Source organism: Coffea arabica, chromosome 1e (assembly GCF_036785885.1).
Source record: "Coffea arabica cultivar ET-39 chromosome 1e, Coffea Arabica ET-39 HiFi, whole genome shotgun sequence".
Taxonomy (NCBI): Eukaryota; Viridiplantae; Streptophyta; class Magnoliopsida; order Gentianales; family Rubiaceae; genus Coffea; species Coffea arabica.
Window position 1 is genome coordinate 36,956,226 of NC_092311.1, and position 15,908 is coordinate 36,972,133.

At 33.7% G+C, this 15,908-nt stretch overlaps 1 pseudogene; it reads right to left on the minus strand.

Annotated features, from left to right (window-relative positions):
- Window positions 1-15,908, minus strand: part of LOC113702884 (ubiquitin-conjugating enzyme E2 20-like) — a 198,893-nt pseudogene that overhangs the window by 17,686 nt on the left and 165,299 nt on the right.

Genomic DNA, 15,908 nt, shown 5'->3' on the forward strand with positions numbered 1-15,908 from the left:
AGTATAGAGGTATGATTGGTAGCCTGCTTTATTTAACTGCGAGTAGACCTGATATCATGTTTGCTGTGTGCTTGTGTGCTCACTTTCAATCTTGTCCAAAGGAATCACATTTAACTGCTGTAAAATGAATCTTTAGATACTTAAAAGGAACTGTGAATTTTGGCCTTTGGTATGCTAAATGTTATGAACTTCCCTTGTATGGATTCTCTGATGCTGATTTTGGTGGCTGTAGAGTAGATAGAAAAAGTACAACTGGTATATGTAATTTTCTTGGAAATTGCTTAGTGTCCTGGTTCAGTAAGAAACAGAATGCCATTTCATTATCTACCACCGAAGCAGAATATGTTGCTGCTAGTGCCTATTGTGCTCAATTATTGTGGATGAAAAACACATTGAATGATTTCGGTTTAATATATAATTCTGTACCTATGTTTTGTGACAACACTAGTGCCATCAATTTGACAAAAAATCCCATTCAACATTCTAGGACAAATCATATAGATATTAAGCATCACTTCATTCGTGATCTTGTCCACAAGGGTGAAATTTGTATTCAATACATCTGTTCCAAAGATCAAATTGCTGATATTCTCACAAAAACCCTTCCACTGGATCATTTTGTATATCTGAGAACAAAACTGGGCATCTCAGAAAAAATCCTCTAAGTTTCTATTTGGTCACTTCTTATCGGACGTCCGATACATTTAGGGCTGTCAACGGGTCGGGTCCGGGCCGAAATTCATTATTTCAGACCCGGACCCGAATTACTATACCGGATCCGGATCCGGATCCGACCCGTTTATCCGACGGGTCTTTTATTCTATGTTCCGGATCCAGATCCGGCGGGTCTCGGATCCGGGTCGGGTCTACCCGAACAAATTTAGCAAAATTTATAATTTCTAATAAAAATGAGAAAAAAATATATTTGCAAACTAATTTCTAACTAATGCAAAGAAAAAACCAAATAAGAAAAGAAATCAAATTGACTTTACTTAAATACATCATCCTAATCAAATTATATTAATGAATATATATTTTTTAAATTATTAATTCATTTATATCCGGATCCGGGTCTAATACGGGTCGAAATACTATATTCCGTATCCGACTCGTTTTTTTTGTTTGACAAAACGGATCCGGATCAGGATCCGGGTAACGGAATTAAATCCCTACCCATACCAGCAATAATTTTACGAATCCGGTCTGGATCCGGGTCTAGACCCGACCCATTGACAGGCCTAGATACATTCAAAACGGACGTCCGACAATGTTCTTCACTCTCTTCTGGAAAGACACTGGTTCGGACGGTTGTGTCGGACGCTTCACTTCATTCGGACGTCCGACACTCAAAAATTGAGCCTTATAAGGCAGTTACCCACCTCACTCAGTTCATTTTCCTCCACGGTCTCGGACGCAACCCTTCACTCTCCTCTCAAATTTAAAATTCAAATTCCTCTCTCCTCAAATCAAGTTCCAAGAAATTGACTCAACCAACGGCCTTACAACTCTGTTGCCCGTTAACCACCCATAAAAATCACTCCTAACCCCCAACTACCCCATTGTTCCCAATTCACATCCGAAACCCTAACTTCTTATAACTCTCTCCTTGTGATATTTCAGTGCATTCTCACTTTTTGTTCATACTGCATTCTTCCTCTGAACCACACATTCTGCATCAAAAATACATCCACATTGCATCATGGTTAGAATCAGAGGAGGATCTACTAGTGCCGGACGGTCCTTTAGACTTAAAGATGAGGACATTGAAATTGTGAAACCGTCTACCAAACTACCTAAAAGGAAGATTGTGACCCAAGGTGGTAAAGTGAGGCAAACTGCCCAAAGAAAGAGGGTTACTCCAACTGCTGAATCATCTGATGAGCAGATAGAAGAGCAGAACTCTGATGAAATCACAGTTGGTGGAAATGAGGAACCAGAACAAGCTACCCAGAATGTTGAATCTATCTCAAGGCCATCTGGTAAAAGAAAAAGAACAGCAAAGAAGAAGAGCACTCTCCAATCCAAGAAAAAGCAATCTGCTGATCCCTCTGATGATCAGCAGAATGAGGGAAACATTGCTGAGACTCAGCAAACACCTGAACCCTCCACCAGGAAATCTCCAAGGACAAGGACTGAGGCTTAAAATGTTGGGTCATCTGGCACATAAACCTCAAATACGAAACGTTCTGGGAAGGTTCCTGTTTCTCAGCCCATAGAAGAACCCACTCCTCTCCCCAAATTCATTGATGATGAAGCCAGAGACAGATTTGAGTTAGTCTCTCAAAAAGGATTCATCACCCAAAGGCTCATCCTTCCCTATGAATTTCGTAAACTTGATCTTGAACCTGTTATTAAACTGTTTGAAATCCAAAAATGGACTCACCTTCTGACCATTCCTAATGTCTTTTACCCTGACATGCTTTATCAATTCTTTGTTAATCATAGAAAGGGTAAATCACACACTGAACTCATCTCTAGGGTCAACTCTATAGACATTACGTTAACTCCTGACATTGTGAATTCCATTCTGAAAACTAGTATTGAATCTGGTTTCAAAGGAAAAATTGCAAATTTTTTTTCGTATGAGGAGTTTCCTTCTGCCTACCATCATTTTTACAATGCTAAACTCATGACCTATTTTCAAACCCACTTCAATACTCCTGCTGAGGCAAGATTAGATGATCTCAGTCCTCAGAATCTAATCATTTTCACCATCATTTTGAATCTGTTGGTGCCAACTGATGGCCACAGAACAGATGCAAACAAAAAGGAACTTTATCTTTTCTATTGCTTTGTTGAAAAAATTCGCATTGATTTTGGATTTGTAATGTGCAAGTTTCTGCTCAAAATTAGCACTGACAGTCGTAGGAAGCTCTCTTATGGCAGATTTCTGACCCCTATCTTTACCCATTTTGAAATAGCTTTTTCTGGAAAATCTCCCAAAGACAGTGCTTCATCAGTTTTCTCAAAAGTTTATTTTGAAAGAAAGAACTTAAAATTTTTTGAAGGCCATTGGTGCTGTAAGGAGACTGTGGCTGAGTCTAGAAGGAAAAACTTCCATGAAACCCCTGTCACTCCTAAGACTCCTCGTGATCAGTCAAGCTATGTCTCTCCTTTCACCATTCATCCTAGAAAGTCTGCCAGCAAGTCCTTCGCATCCAATTCTGAAATCATCTCCTTGCTTGAAGACCTAAAACAGCATGTTATGCTTATTGAAGATGGTCTCATGATGACTATGACCCCTGCCCAACAATCTTCCTTTATGGAAAAAAGGAACCTTCTTGTGCCTCCAATACCTGAAAATAATGAAAATGCTCATCAGAAAGAGCCAAGACCTGAACCCACAGGGCCAACTACTGGTACTGAGGCCACACCAGCTTCCAGCTCTCAGCCCAAGGATAAAGGCAAGGCTCCAGCTACTGTGGAGGCATATGAAAAAGACGATGAAGAAACTGAAGAAGAAGAGGATCCTGAACAGTTTCGTCTGGCCAGAAGGTGGCCTGGATCATTTAAAATCACTATCTAGGCACTGCTAGGTCACTGCACTTTATTTTAGGACTTGTGGTTCATCTTTTGCACTACAGAACTTTTCGTTTGTTATGTACTAAGAATTATATTTCTGGTCTACTTTTCGTACAACTGGATATTTTCTACTATTTTTGATGTTATCTGCTATGAATAGCTATGTTTCTGTGTTTGTTATGAATGAATGTGTTTCTGTGTTTCTGGGCATGAATGGACTTTTCTGATTTATCTGATCTTTGTTGTCAAAATTTTTATTGCTAATGGATCACTGATGACAAAATTGATTAGTTATAAAGAAATTGATCATGGCAAACCTGCTTTTGTGATGACAAAAAGGGGGAGAAATGTACTAGCACTAATGGTATAAAGAAATTAGTTAGGGGGTGTCAGTTTTAGGGGGAGGTGCATTTCTTTTCGTATACTCATTGCACTTTGTTAGGGGGAGCTGTTATCCCAGTTTGTATTTCTTTTTGCTCTATCCATGTGTTTTGTCATCATCAAAAAGGGGGAGATTGTTTATCTCAATTCATATCTTTTGATGATTAACAAAACAAACGAATGTTACTAATAATCTTTGAAGAGAATCCTTTCAGAAATGGCACCAAACAGGTCTGAGGTCTCAGAGCAAAAAGAAGATCAAAAAGGTGAAAAACACTGAGGAAGATGTCGGACGCACAAAAGGAGAGTATCGGACGTCCGACATCCATTGAGTATCTTCGGACGAATGAAGAACTCAGACTCGGACGTCCGAAGAAGGCAAGCCAGGGCTTCTACAACTACTGATCATGATCGGACGCTCAACACCTGAGCATCGGACGTCCGACAAGCATTGCTGCTCTTCGGACGCAACATCTTGGATGTATCGGCCGTCCGAAAGAATTAAAGAGGAACCTCCAAGTTTTCATCTTACCCTCGGACGCATGGCGAGAAGGGATCGGACGTCCTAAGTGGGTCAAGAAAATTTCTCGAACTCACTGACCTCGCTCGGACGCATAAAAACTGACTATCGGACGTCCGACAGCACCAACGGCTAGTTGACTTTTCAGATGCCTTCTACCCGTTGACAACATTAATTGAAGAATTTTATGATCTCCTATAAAAAGAGCAAAGTCAACCACCTCAGAAGAACTTTACACATTAAGTCTACATCAGATCTTGAGTGATTCAAGTGTGTGAATACTCCAAAAAGAAGATTTGTACTCTTAGTTGTGTAATCTTCTTTTAGCTTTTCAAGTGTGATCTAATTTCATCAATAATGTAGCTTTGTGAGGGTTATCCGTGTGATTGTAAAATTTCTTTGCTTGTTCGAGTGAGACTTGAGGCAAGAAGGAAGTGATCCTTCGTTTGTACACAAGAGATTGGTTGAAAGTTGATCTACTGTGAAGTAGCTTGATACATATACAAAGTGTTGTTCAAACTTAGTCAAGTTTGAAATTTGATTTGTAAATTCCATCCTCTCATTTATTGTCTTGATATAAATTGCTTACTTGTTCTACTTACAAACTATTTGTACTAATCCATCAACTGGTTTTCAGTAAGGTTCCTTTGAAAAAGAAATCCAGGTCAAAGAAAAGGAGGAAAGGTGTCTCATATCTTGGCCTAATTTTTAGTTAACCTAATTCACCCCCCTCTTAGGCTATCTTCGATCCTTACACTTGCATATTCAAAAGAATGAAACTTTCCTTGCTAGGTAGAGGAGGAACATTATTATATATTCCTTCAAATTTGGTTGTCATACTTGATATTTTGTGCTGACCCTTAATGGGATTTTGGGATACGTATGGGCCACCAGGGAAATTGGCTTAACAGATGTCTGGTTTGTGTAAAATTGCTGGTGGATGATATTGGAATTATTGTTGATTTAGCTGTGGTTGCAACTTACAAGTAGTCTATTTGCTTCAGCATTTTAACATGGCGACTGACTTTTCAGTGGCCGCAAATGGCCTCTGTCCATTTTTGAGATGTCCAAACAGTTACATTTCAGGCTTTTGCCAGGTATGGAAATTTTGGAATCGAATTATGAGCTCTCAGCATGCGATTTTCACTTAACTGATCCCCAGCAATTAACAGACCCACACTCTAGTAGATAACATTTTTAGCCACTTCATGCAATATTTGAAAATATTTCTTGCGCAAATATGAGATGTCTAACCTTCATTGTTGTAGTCGAATAGCATTCCTAATTGACCAATTGTTACTGGTCAATTAGTTCATCTTAACCTGAAAGCAGGAGTAGAGTAAATAAACATGATTGTGGCCCAAGTCTTCAGTTCTTTGGCTAGATGATAGTTAATATACGATTATGGTCTTGATTCTTCAATTCTTTGGATGGATGGAACTATTGGCAAATTGTTCATTTAATAAACATGTTTGGTCTTGATTCTTCTAGAAAAGAAAGGTAAATCCTTAAAGGCGAAGGCAAGCTCTTCGAGTGTCGAACCTTGAACATGCATGTTACCTTTTTTGCTTTTGGGTGATGACAGTAGATAACATTTTCATGTGGAGCATGACCGAGAAAGACAAAGGTCTAGAGAACGGATGACTGTGTTCATTGATTGATTTTTCATTTCCCAAGTTATTGCATTTGTTGATCTTCCAACTTGGTTAAGATAGTGGTTGATGACGAATCAGTTGAGGCTTTCCAAAAAGGATTTGCAAACGTGGATTCATAATGTGTCAATTGCGTCCCCATGTTCCAACTCTTATCCCTCTTGTGAAAAGCAAAGATTTTTCAACTTTTTTTTTTTGACGTGAAAGAGCTGATGGTGAAGAAAATTAAACATGAGCAATGACTTTGTTTTAACTCCTCTTTCATCACAAAATCCTTAATTAACACGACTTTTAGCATAAAACTTGGCTGCTACTACTTTTCCTCTTACCTTGCCATACAAAATAAGCAAGAAATTGACAAATACCTCCTGCGTGCCCTCATAAGTATTATTTGGCTTGTATTCTCCCAAGATATAGGTGCCTATCAAACTATAATGCGACGCAAGAAAAATAAGAAGTAAATAACAAAAGAAATGTGAAAATAAAAGCCATAAAATCAAACTAGTATAGCTTACCTCTATACATAAGCTCTTTTTTTGTTCAAATTACTCAACAGGAGTGTGCATCGAAATCAAATTCGGTAATTTGGAATTTTAAATTTGAAATTTTTGGAAATTTGGACATTAGAAAATTCGATCAATTTCAAATTCGATTTCACAAATTCCGAATTCAATTTGAAAGTCGGTAATAACTGATTTCACCTAATTCTGTAATTATATGTAAGTTTTGCTAAACTAAATGCCAACTTTTGTATAATATAAGTTTATAGTTATAACATAATATACAACTAACTTAATAAGACTTATTATTGTATTGTTTTATAATATTATTATAAATAGATTTAATATTATATAATATAAATTTTTATATTACATATATATTAATATATATAACACATACGAATTTGAAATTGAATATCAAATTAGGTATTCGATTCCGATTTCGTATTGTGAATTCGAAATCCAAAATTTCGTTTTGAGAAAACATATTCTCAAATTCAAACCAAATTCGTTTATTTTGAAAATAAAAAAATTCGATTTCCTTTTCGTTTTTCGCTTTACCGATTTCGAGAATTCCAAAATTCGAATCAAACTCGATCGATAAATCGATTTTTTTTAAGTTACATGCTCCTATAACTCAGAATGAATCACTTATTATATATTTATACTCCACCTAAGAAAGGACATATGAATTTTTTTAAGTTACATGCTCCTATAACTCAGAATGAATCACTTATTATATATTTATACTCCACCTAAGAAAGGACATAAGAATTTATAACTCTCTTGTAGTATAAAGCTAAGTTAAAATATCAAACTCAAGAAAAAAGAAAAATACACACTTACACATTTCATACTTTTCCTCCGTCATTTCCCTAGAAACAAAACAAGCACCTTTAATGTAATAATAAAAATTTTAAAAAAAATGTTCGGGGGCCATTACAAAGGGCACAGCAAATATACGGGGACACAACCAGAAATCAAGCCAAATTTGAGGGCAACAAGGAAGTTTAAATAATCGCGCTCTCTCCGTCAAATTAGGGTTCTTATATTCCAGCAGAAGCCCAACAAAATCAATAATAATTTCGTAAGCCCATTGTGTTTGTTTACATCAGCACCATCATTCATGTAAATATGTGCTTAGTTATGTAAAAAAATTGTTTTGTAGCCCTTAAATGCTGGATTGCAATTCTTGTTTATTTTCTTAAGCTTTACAAGTCCTCGTGAATCTTTGGTGGCAGATGTTGTATTCTTCATTTGAGGAGTTTTTATTTCTGAGTTGGCAGTAATGCTCGTAAAGTTTAAATTTTTTAATTGCTTCTTTCTTTTTACATAATATGGTACGAATGATTGGAAATTATTCTGTGCTTAGCTGTTTTTTCATTTATTTTAAAAAATTATAGCTTGAGATACAGCAGTTGGCGGTTGTAGTCTAGTTTTAATGATTTTGTAATAATAGTGAATTATTATGGGTTAATACATTAAAAATTATGTTGACACTGTATTTTTGAAATTATCCCAAAAAAAAACAATAAAAGAAAGCAATTGGGAAAGCCATAAAGGAGCCAAACACTGGTAAAACAATTTACGGAGCCAAAGAGTAAAATCAATAAAAAAAAGGGCATTATTGCAAAACGGGCACTTAAATATCCGTCAAGGTTCTTATTCACGTTTGCACACGCAGACGCTTCTCACTGTCATTCTCTGTATTTGTTTATGCAACCCACAAAATCAACAAAAAATTGGTAAGTTCATTTGTTTGTTTATTTAGTTGGCTGTTAAGGTTTCTTTTGCATATGAGTGAACTATGAATGAAAATAATCCGAAAGTACTTGCACTTGCTCCTTACTTAAGCCCTCGAATGCCTTTCCTAGTGTTTCTTTCTCCATTGATCTATTGAAACATTGGATAGTTTGGATTTTGAACAAGAAAATCTTGCAAGGGTACTCAATATTGAATCGATTGGTATATTTTGCACATTAGATTTTCATAAGGTTTAGGTTCATTCCATAGGTCGACCACTCTCTTTAAAGATTGTTCCTTTGTAATATTTGATTGCAAGTAAGAATGCAGCCTAATACCAAACTTAATCCAAAAAAACGTTGCTTAGTATTTAATTTGTTGTATGCCTAGTCTGCCATGCTCTGGGTATATGCATGGAAGTCAATTCCTAGAATGCTACCATTTACCAAAACATTCTTGCGTGTGGTCTTCTTTCCCAAAGCACATTTATGCAAAAAATATTTATCAAGCATGGTAGCCAATGGCTTCAAATTGGTGGACTGAAAATTTATGAGTTGTAAACGGCTTGCAATACTGGATGTCATATTGTTGATTAGTCTTCTTATACCAGTAGTATTTCCATATTCCAGAATGAGATGATAGTCCTTGAAAATATGAATGAGACTGACATCTTCCCCATTTCTCTTCTTAAGGTGAGAAGCTCACTGGAAATAGGATGTGAAGCTTCTACACAGGAAGGAAGGATTACATTCATTTGCTGCATTTAGTGCTACAAGTGCCAAAAGGCACTGCTTCACCAGAAATCATCCTTCAGTGTTTATTTTTTTGTAACTATCTTTAAACCATGAAGCTTTCTGTAGTTTTCAAATCCTTGCGTAGCTATCCCGCTCTTCGTGTGGTTACTGGCCCTCTACAGTCTCGTGCATTTCAGCCTGATTTCATTCCCAGGGATCCCGAATCAAAGCCCGTAAGACACAAGTATCCTGCTTTCTATCATCCTTATGGCCCTAGACCCCCACCTTCATATAAGATCATTCGGCTTGCAGAACATATTGCAGCCCTGTCTCCTGAAGAGCGTAATTTGATTGGTCCCACGCTTAGAGACAGACTAAGACATCCGAAGATTCAACCAGTTTTAGTGGAGGGCATGGACTTGGGTCCTCAAGGAGGGTCTGGTGCTGGGTATTCAAAGGCTGAGGAGAAGAAGGTTGAAAAAACTGCATTTGAAAAAACTGCATTTTAACATGGCGGCTGACTTTTTAGTGGCCGCAAATGGCCTCTGTCCATTTTTGAGATGTCCAAACAGTTACATTTCAGGCTTTTGCTAGGTATGAAAATTTTGGAATTGAATTATGAACTCTCAGCATGCGATTTTCACTTAACTGATCCCCAGCAATTAACAGACCCACACTCTAGTAGATAACATTTTTAGCCACTTCATGCAATATTTGAAAATATTTCTTGCGCAAATATGAGATGTGTAACCTTCATTGTTGTAGTCGAATAGCATTCCTAATTGACCAATTGTTACTGGTCAATTAGTTCATCTTAACCTGAAAGCAGTAGTAGAGTAAATAAACATGATTGTGGCCCAAGTCTTCAGTTCTTTGGCTAGATGATTGTTAATATACGATTATGGTCTTGATTCTTCAATTTTTTGGATGGATGGAACTATTGGGAAATTGTTCATTTAATAAACATGTTTGGTCTTGATTCTTCTAGAAAAGAAAGGTAATTCCTTAAAGGCGAAGGCAAGCTCTTCGAGTGTCGAACCTTGAACATGCATGTTACCTTTTTTGCTTTTGGGTGATGACAGTAGATAACATTTCCATGTGGAGCATGACCGAGAAAGACAAAGGTCTAGAGAACGGATGACTGTGTTCATTGATTGATTTTTCATTTCCCAAGTTATTGCATTTGTTGATCTTCCAATTGGTTAAGATAGTGGTTGATGACGAATGAGTTGAGGCTTTCCAAAAAGGATTTGCAAACGTGGATTCATAATGTGTCAATTGCGTCCCCATGTTCCAACTCTTATCCCTCTTGTGAAAAGCAAAGATTTTTCAACTTTTTTTTTTTGACGTGAAAGAGCTGATGGTAAAGAAAATTAAACATGAGCAATGACTTAGTTTTAACTCCTCTTTCATCACAAAATCCTTAATTAACACAACGTTTAGCATAAAACTTGGCTGCTACTACTTTTCCTCTTACCTTGCCACACAAAATAAGCAAGAAATTGACGAATACCTCCTGCGTGCCCTCATAAGTATTATTTGGCTTGTATTCTCCCAAGATATAGGTGCCTATCAAACTATAATGCGACGCAAGAAAAATAAGAAGTAAATAACAAAAGAAATGTGAAAATAAAAGCCATAAAATCAAACTAGTATAGCTTACCTCTATACATAAGCTCTTTTTTTGTTCAAATTACTCAACAGGAGTGTGCATCGAAATCAAATTCGGTAATAAATTTTTGGAAATTTGGACATTAGAAAATTCGATCGATTTCAAATTCGATTTCACAAATTCCGAATTCAATTTGAAAGTCGGTAATAACCGATTTCACCTAATTCTGTAATTATATGTAAGTTTTGCTAAACGAAATGCCAACTTTTGTATAATATAAGTTTATAGTTATAACCTAATATCCAACTAACTTAATAAGACTTATTATTGTATTGTTTTATAATATAATTATAATTAGATGTATTATTATATAATATAAATTTTTATATTACATATATATTAATATATATAACACATACAAATTTGAAATTGAATATCAAATTAGGTATTCGATTCCGATTTCGCATTGTGAATTCGAAATCCAAAATTCCATTTTGAGAAAACGTATTCTCAAATTCAAACCAAATTCGTATATTTTGAAAATAAAAAAATCCGATTTCCTTTTCGTTTTTCGCTTTACTGATTTCGAGAATTCCAAAATTTGAATCGAATTTGATCGATAAATCGATGATTTTTTTTATATAAATCGAATTTGATTATATATTTATACTCCACCTACGAAAGGACATAAGAATTTATTACTCTCTTGTAGTATAAAGCTAAGTTAAAATATCTAGCTCAAGAAAAAAAGAAAAATACACACTTACACTTTTCATACTTTTCCTCCGTCATTTCCCTAGAAACAAAACAAGCACATTTAATGTAGTAATAAAAATTTAAAAAAAAATGTTCGGGGGCCATTACAAAGAGCACAGTAAATATACGGGGACACAACCAGAAATCAAGCCAAATTTGAGGGTGTGTCAGCAACAAGGACGCTTAAATAATCGCGCTCTCTCCGTCAAATTAGGGTTCTTATACTCACATTTCTATTTTTTACACGCTGACAATTCCCACTCTCAACCTTCACTCCTTTCCCCAGCAGAAGCCCAACAGAATCAATAATAAATTCGTAAGCCCATTGTGTTTGTTTACATCAGCACCATCATTCATGTAAATATGTGCTTAGTTATCTAAAAAAATTGTTTTTTAGTCCTTCAATGCTGGATTGCATTTCTTGTTTATTTTTTTAAGCTTCACAAGTCCTTGTGAATCTTTGGTGGCAGATGCGGTATTCTTCATTTGAGGAGTTTTTATTTCTGGGTTGGTAGTAATTCTCGTAAAGTTCAAATTTTTTAATTGCTTCTTTCTTTTTACATAATATGGTACGAATGATTGGGAATTATTCTGTGCTTAGTTGTTTTTTTCATTTATTTTAAAAAATTATAGCTTGAGATACAGCAGTTGGCGGTTGTAGTCTAGTTTCAATGATTTTGTAATAATAGTGAATTATTACGGGTTATTACATTAAAAATTATGTTGTCACTGTAGCTGAGTATTTTTAGCTGTGCTCATAATCATAAGAAAACTAAAGCCAAAAAGGGGGAAAATTCCAGAGGGGGCAAATGATGTGGGAAAGAAAAGTTTTCCTTTGTGTGTAGACATTTGCTGTTTTTTAAATTTTTTTAAGGCATCTTTTGAATGTTGACTAGCTTTGCTCCTATCATTCGATTTGAGAAAGAAAAAGATTATACTTTTGGGATAATTGCAGAAACCTTCCCTGAGATTTCTGAGATTTGCACTGACCTCCCCTCTAGGTTTAGAAATTGCATTCACCTCCCCTGAACAGTAACAATTTGTTGCAGAAACCTCCTTGACAGCTTTTGTAGAAGTGAGATAAGAAATTTCTTCCAATTTTGCCCTCTTCTTGCTTGACAATTATTATTTGCTTGACAATTGCTTAACTAATTATCTAATTAGTTAATAGTTAAACTAATTAACAATTAACTAATTATCTGATTAATTATTAACTAATTAACTAATTAACTAATTTCTATTTATCTAATTAACTAAAGCCATTGTCTATCCGAAATTAACAAACTATTTGCATGTTAAACTAATTAACTAATTAACTGCTTAACTAATTAACTAATTAATTAACAAACTATTTGCATGTTAAACTATATGCAGTACGCATTACCTATTTAAAGTATCGGCTCTTTATCGGTATTTTACTTTCAAACATTTAATTTATGATAAAAACATCAATGTTTGTAAGTAAAATTCAACAAGTGTTACAGTAATATTCTTACAAAAATGGAGGGGCATAGGGCCATAAATTAAATGTTTGAAAGTAAGAATATTGATATTTTTTGTAACACTTGTTGAATTTTACTTACAAACATTGATGTTTTTATTATAAATTAAATGTTTGAAAGTAAAATAGCTATAAAGAGCCGATACTTTAAATAGGTAATGCGTACTGCATATAGTTTAACATGCAAATAGTTAGTTAATTAATTAGTTAATTAGTTAAGCAGTTAATTAGTTAATTAGTTTAACATGTAAATAGTTTGTTAGTTTCGAACAGACAATAGCTTTAGTTAATTAGTTAATTAGATAAATAGAAAATAGTTAATTAGTTAATTAATTAATTAGATAATTAGTTAGTTAATTAGTTTAACATGTAAATAGTTTGTTAGTTTCGGATAGACAACAGTTTTAGTTAATTAGTTAATTAGTTAATTAGATAAACAGAAATTAGTTAATTAGTTAATTAGATAATTAGTTAGTTAATTAGTTAAGTAGTTAATTAGTTTAACATGCAAATAGTTTGTTAGTTTCGGACAAACAACAGTTTTAGTTAATTAGTTAAGCAGTTAATTAGTTAATTAGTTTAACATGCAAATAGTTTGTTAGTTTCGGATAGACAACAACTTTAGTTAATTAGTTAATTAGATAAACAAAAATTAGTTAATTAGTTAATTAATTAATTAGATAATTAGGTAGTTAATTAGTTAAGCAGCTAATTAGTTAATTAGTTTAACATGCAAATAGTTTATTAGCTTCGGACAGACAACAGATTTTGTTAATTAGTTAATCAAATAAATAGAGATTAGTTAATTAGATAAAAAGAAATTAGTTAATTAGTTAATTAATTAATTAGATAATTAGTTAATAGTTAATTAGTTTAATTATGCAGAAATAGTTTGATTAGTTAATAACTATTAACAATTAGATAATTAGTTAATTAGTTAATAGTTAATTAGATAATTAGTTATTAATTAATTAGATTATTAGTTATCTAGTTAATTAGTTAAACTATGCAGAAATAGTTAATTTAGTGTAATTTTTATTAACAAATGTTTTGTTGGATTTGATGAAAGTACTAATCACATTCATTTGGTAAAATTAAATCATGTCAAGGGTACTTTAGTAAATTGACCCACTTTTGCCTATTAAATTGCCTCCAACTTTTGATAGGGGAGGTCAGTGCTATTTCAAAATTGATAGGGGAGGTCAATGCTATTACTATAAAAGTCAGGGGGGTTTCTGCAATTATCCCTATACTTTTCTTTGTGATTTTGTGACATTGATCTTCTGGTAAATGTCATTTCAGGCTTTCGGTTTGAATTGTAGGTCTTTGCCATAAATTTTTCTTAACTCACGTCGTGTTGAATTTAAACCAGGCTTATCCACTCTTCAAGGGAAAGGTTGGCGCATGAGAAGAATATTTTAGCTGTCTTGGTTATTATTTATCTTGTTGGTGAGAGAAACACTCTGCAGAGGATTGCATTGTTTTTTGGGATAATTGCAAAAACCTCCCCTGACCCAATGCAACATCCCCAATTATTTTAAAATGACGTCTTTAAAGACATTTTAAAGTGTTCTTTTTTTCTATTTTGTTTAAAGTAATTTATCCAATTTTTGTCATTTAATTTTTTAATTCTATTTATTGGTTCAAAAGCATTTTTCCTTTATTGCATTTATCCTTTTTAATTCTTTTTTAATATAATTTAACCAACTTTTTCTTTTTTCTTTAAGAAAAATACTATTTCATTTAACGAAATGTGAAAGACATTTTAAACGATTTTTCCTATAAATATTTATTATTCAGTATGCAAGAATTGAATCTTTTCCAATTATAAATATTTTTTGTAATAATAATTAACAAGAAACCAATTTCATAACCATAACCCAGCTGGCACCAACATGGCATGTTGAACTCGGGATAGTAACTCTGAAAACTGGACTGGTATGTTAAACACCTTGTCAGTAATAACTAATAACAAAACTCAGGTTTTGATGCAAGAAAGTCATTTATTCACTCAAGATTTCCTGGTTTCATCTAGAGGTGTCAAAATGGATGACTTGAGTGGGTTTGGATTGGGTAAAATGGGTAATGGGTATAAGTGAGTCAACTCATTTATACCCATTTAATTAAATGAGTATAAATGGGTAAGGGAAAAATGAAATGGATAACCCAATTACCCATTTATAACCCATTTATTTTAACTTTTTATAAACTCATTTAAATTCATTTTTGCAAACTAAATTATCAATTTATACCACTCTTTGTACCCATCATTAGTTTTATATATTTACTTATAATGCTCAATAAGCCTAATTACCAATTTTTTTTCATTTATACTCTATGTCACAAAATTACATATTATTTAATAATTGAATAATAAGAATATAAAAAGAGGCTAAAACTTATCATAAATTGGTAATGCTAAAAAATGAGCAAGTTAACAAACTAAGAGAAAATAAAATAATAAAATAAAACCAACAATAATAATAATAATAATGAAACAAAATTAGTTAAGATCATGACAAAATGAAAATTTTGAAAAAAAAGGATGGGGGAAGAGAAGAGACTTGGGAGAAGATAATTCTAAATGGGTTAATTGGGTTTGTCGGATTATCCAATAATTGGCATTAGCTGGGGAGCAGCTCCCAGGCCAAATTGGCGAAGGACAAAATTTGAAGTGCAATTTTGGTAAGTTAAAAGCCCATAAATGTATTTATGTGTACTCCAATCTCAAGGATTAAATTTAATTGTTAGTTCGCGTAGATGAGTAATTATATACATAAGGGAGCAGCTCTCAGGCCAAATTGGCGAAGGACAAAATTTGAAGGGCAATTTTGGTAAGTTAAAAGCCCATAAATGTATTTATGTGTACTCCAATCTTAAGGATTAAATTTAATTGTTAGTTCGCGTAGATGAGTAATTATATACATAAATAATTAAAAGGAATTAATTTTATAAAAATTTTATTTTTCACAATAATTTATTGAAGA